We start from the raw sequence: 4,943 nt of genomic DNA on the forward strand, positions 1-4,943 counted from the left end.
TCTCCAATAGTGCTTTGCAAAGGTACGGGCCGAGGCCCACCTTGCTTCTAGCATGATTGAGTAGGGGCATTCCTTTAGCTGCTGTTCTTGTTACGGCAGCTCCCCTTAAGGAATGACTTTTGAAGTGGTCAGTGTCTATCCCAGCTTCCCTCATGGATGTCACAATCCATCCTCTAATAGTAGAGGATATTGCTGGGCAAAATGGTTTCCTGCAAGTGATGAATAGCTGTGTGATATTATCCCTTATTGGTGCTGTGAGGGGCAAGTAAGATGATAAGCATGAACCCACGCACAGGTTAGATTCTGAAGTGTCATGTATCAAATCAAATTCTACTATTGGGCTATTGAACGAACACATTTTTTTTGTATGACCTTTAAGAATTATATGGTACCCTGTAGGAGTCCGTGATAACCATGGGTCTGAGGTATGTATAAGGGTTAATTTGGCCCCTCTGGCTGCTATCGCTAGCAAGGATACCAACTTGTGGGATAACAGGGTAATGTTGTTCTCTGTCTCCCAAGAGGCTAGGGCAGAGAGGAACGGTTCGATATCCCAGGAATGGGAGTATTTATTTTGTATGGGCCTGGAGAGGCAGATACCCCTTAACAGACCTAGGTAAAGTTTATTATCTGTTAGGTTTGGGATCATGATGGCTAAGGCAGAACCATATGACTGTATGGTGGCCGATGCTAGGCCTAATTGGTGTTTAGAGGCTAAAAAGTCTAAGGCTAAATGTAGTAGAGAGGATTGGTTAGAAAAAGACCCTTGGGACCGCCAGAGGTCAAATTCTTTAATTATTGCTGCATACCTGGCTCTAGTTTGGGGTCTTAAGAATGCATTGATTAGGGCTCTTGTGGGGGATGCTAGGGCTGGATCTGTTAGCAACCTAGTAATATTGCCATCCACATGCACTGGGGGAGTGGTTCCAGAATGTCTGGGGTTCCCTGGAAACAGTCCTTGGATAACCCCAGGGGAATCTTGGGTCCTATGCGTAATTGGCTGATCAGGGGGAACAATACCCTGGATAGCCATACTGGATATACTACCACAATACTGGGTACTTGCTCCTCTCTGATTTTCTGTAGGACTTTCAAGAGGAGGGAAGACATAGGGGTGAGATAGGTTTGTCCAAGGGAAGGACATCGCATCCATTCTCCATACCCCTTTTGTCCATATTCTGGATATGAAACATGGAACTTGGGAGTTTGGGGGGCTGGCGAAGAGGTCTATTTCTAGGTTTCTGAATGTTTGGATTATTTTTAGGAAGACCTGGTTTGTCAATGCCGCGGATCCCAGGGAGATTCTTTCTCGGGATAGTGAGTCTGCTCTCCTGGGATGTAGGTTGCCAGTAAAATTATGTCCCTTTGGACTGCCCAATCCCAGATCTCTAATGCTTCTTTGCATAGGAAGTGATTTGATACCCCCCATTCTGTTTATGTATGACACCATGGTCGTATTGTCCAGGCATAGCTGGATGCAGACCCTTCTCGTATGCTCGGGAACTAGGGCTTTTACAGCAAGTTTTGCTGCGCGTAATTCTAGTACTTTTATGAAGAGACTGGATTCTTGGGGAGACCAGGTGCCCCTGACTGCTTTCTCTTGAGAGAAACCTCCCCAACCTTTTAGTGATGCGTCTGTGGTGATCGTCGTATGGGGTGTTGGGTCTAAGAGTGGGCGAGGAGGAGGTACAGGGAGACTGTTCCACTTCGACAGTTCTGTTTTTAATCTTCTGGAGAAGAAAATGGTGTCCGTCCAGGAATAGTGGGCGTGAAGTAGAGATCTTAGGAGCATTTGTAGCTCTCTGCATGACAAGGGCACATGTCTGAAACCAGGGGACATAGCAATCATTTTTCAAATAATCCTTGCTAAGGAGCGGAGGGATAATCTGCGCTTCTGGGAAGTTCTTTGTATGTACTCTTTCGTATCTAGCCATTTTTCTAGAGGGACTGCCAGGGAGAAAGAATGGGTATCTAGATCGAAACCGAGGAATGTTATGTTCCGTGTCGGAGTTAACACTGACTTTTGAGTGTTTATTATGAATCCCAAGTCTGTTAGTAGGGAAAGGGTCAAGTCTTTGTGTCTTTGTAGGGTGTCGTGGTCTGAGTGTACCAGTAGTATGTCGTCTAGGTAAATGATACATTGAATGGTTTGCTGACGCACGTGGGACACTACGGCTTTCATGAGCCTTGTAAAGGTGTAAGGAGCGGAAGAGAGGCCAAACACCATAACTGTCCATTGGAATAAGGTGTCTCTCCAAAAAAATCTGAGTAGACGCCTGTGATTCGGATGAACTGAAATGGAATGGAAAGCTTCTTTTAGGTCTATCTTTACGCAGAAGCAGTCTTTTGTGAGGAGGTAAGGAATGTCTGGAATACCTTCCATGCGAAAGTGTTTTGGTTTCAAATATTGATTTAAAGCTTTGACATTTAATACCGGTCTTATAGAGCCGTCTTGCTTTATTATGGGAAATAAGTGGCTTATCCAGCCTTTTGCCGTCTGGTCTGCCAATTCTATTTTTCCCTGTTCTAGGGCTGTAGTCAGTACCTCGTCTGACTGAGGGCTGCAATTCCTTGGACAAGGAATATGACCCGCTTGGTGTGGAAAACGAATTAGAGGGAGGTTTAACCCTGAACAGATTGTTTTCAGCAACCACTTGTCTGGGGTAATCTTCTGCCACTCTAGATATGATTGTTTGAGAGTTATGTGTCGAGAAGGGAAAGTGGGTGAACTTACCGTAGTTACGGCCTCTCTTGGCGTTGTTCCAAGTGTTAGAGTACGATCCTCTTGGGGCATAGTTGGATCGGTGTACGAAGCCTACTCTCTGGACTCTTCTTGTGCCGTGGAAGTCTCGGGTCGAACCTGTGGCTCGCGAAGTCCGACCCCCTTGAAGAAAGGGCCTCTTGAAGGGCTCATTTACTTTTTTGAGGTCTGAGAAGGACTTCCTTGCCTTATGTCTTATTTCAACCTCCTCTATAAACTGAGAGCCGAAAAGGTCTGCGTCAGCAAGGTTATGGAATTCTAATGATTTAGGCACTAGGTCTGTGAGTCCTGCACCAGTAAGCCATTTGGACCTGCGGGTGTTGGTGATGTAGTTAAACGTCTGGCCTATTATGAGTGTTGCTCTGCTAATGGCCTTAAGGAGAGCAAGCTTGGACGCCACTAAAGATTCCAGAGAGATGCTGGATTCCCCTTCTCTCTCTGCTTTATCTAATACAAACAGCAGTGGGCCAGCTGCGTCGGCTATCTTATATTGAATTTTTCTCTATGGAGGCTAGGGCAGGGTCAATAATTGAAGCGAACAGTGCCGGTACGTCTGGTAGACCCGTGTAGGATCGTAACACCAACTCATCTTCTTTGACAAGTGTCGCTCTAAGCGCCAACTGGGCAAATTTTTGGACCTCAGAGTTACTTTTTAAGGCTCAGTGTGTGGAATATAATTTAGTGGCGGTGTTTTTCCCGCTAAAGCAACCCTGGACATCTGAATCTCGCTATTTTCACCACGTTTGGATGAGGCGGAGGTTCTGGTAATTTCCTCTGATTCCCAGTCTACCGAGGAAGAGTGTGACTGTCTGTCAGGTGACCCCACATGCTGAGAGTGGGTACCTTTGCGCTGCCGGCTACGGGCAGAGGTATCTTACCAGCTACAGGCAGAGGTGATGTGCTTGCTCCGAGCACTATGCTGTTGTCTGTTACAGACAATTCCAGGGAATGGGGGAATGACACCTGAACAGGTCTCCCTGGGGCTAAACTTACTTTTATTTTTATTTTTACCTGTTTTCTTATGGATTGGTGAGTTGCCTGAACAGGGAGGTGACTTGTCACAGTTCTGAGGAGATTTTTCTTCCTCAGAGTCAAAAGAATCAGAAGTGTCCAAACTTCTGACAGGAAAAGGTTTTTTCTTTTTAATATGAATATCCTCTGAAGAGGATGAAGTAGAGGGGGAAGCTCTTGCCCTTTTGAGGGCTCTTTTCCCCTTATAACTGCCAGCCATGGAGGACGTTTGTAGTGAGTCTGTCACAGAGACAGATAGTGTGTCCTCCATGTCAGAGCTGACAGAAAAAAATCAAAATTTGCGGCTCAGGCGCGCGCCCACATGACCACGGGCACGTGCACGTGACCCGCGGGCGTGCGCGCCTCGTTATTCACAGGCAGAGGAAGTGAAAATTCTTTCACTTTCCTCTACCTCAGCGTTTTTCGGGAGGCTTGCTGCCTAACCACATGCTGTTGCTAGGTGGCAAGCCTCCCGAAGAACAAATAATAGATCCATCTCCTATTGTCTCCAGACCAACTAATAAAGAAATTATACCAATGCCTGTTAGAATTGTTCAAATTCACTCTGAGACCTTGGTTTAAAGTTATACAGTCTCCAAAGTTTCATGGAAAGACTTGGGCCCTGATTCAGAGCCGGACGCTCTGACCAGAGCGCTCGCTCTGAATCAGGGCCCACCACCATTAATATGGAGCATCCTCCTGGACGCTCGTATAGCTGTGGGTCACCACCCACAGCATATACGAGCGTGTAGGATGATGGTCGCGATGGTCTTGACCATCGCGACCATCGAAACTGCGAGCAAAAGCCTGCGGTTGAGTTTTTCAACCGCAAGGCCAAGAGTGATTTTGGCTCTATCAGAGCCAAAATCACTCCCACTGACATCACTAGTGATGTCAGTGGGGCCGGCTTCAGACGGTAGGCGTTCCCTTGGGAACGCCTCCATCTGGCAGGCACGCCCACCAAAGGGAGCGTGCTGTCAGTCAACATCGACAGCACGCCCCCTTTGATGAGACACTCCGAGCGAAGGAAAGTCCTTCGCTCGTCGCGTCTCGCGCATGCGCATGACGGAGCTCCCTCCATCGTGCGCATGCGCAATGCAGACCATCGACCCACTTGCGAGCGGACAGCCGCTCGCGAGTGGGTCTGAATGAGGGCCTTGGCTCAGTAAAT

The 4,943-nt window shown here is 47.4% G+C and overlaps 1 pseudogene; it reads right to left on the minus strand.

The window, feature by feature from the left end:
* Positions 1 to 1,388: 1,388 nt before the first annotated feature.
* On the minus strand, positions 1,389 to 4,043 carry LOC148473168 (uncharacterized; annotated as a pseudogene).
* Positions 4,044 to 4,943: the final 900 nt, after the last annotated feature.

The sequence above is a fragment of the Taudactylus pleione genome, unplaced genomic scaffold (genome assembly GCF_031769625.1).
Source record: "Taudactylus pleione unplaced genomic scaffold, aTauple2 ptg000959l, whole genome shotgun sequence".
Classification (NCBI taxonomy): Eukaryota; Metazoa; Chordata; class Amphibia; order Anura; family Myobatrachidae; genus Taudactylus; species Taudactylus pleione.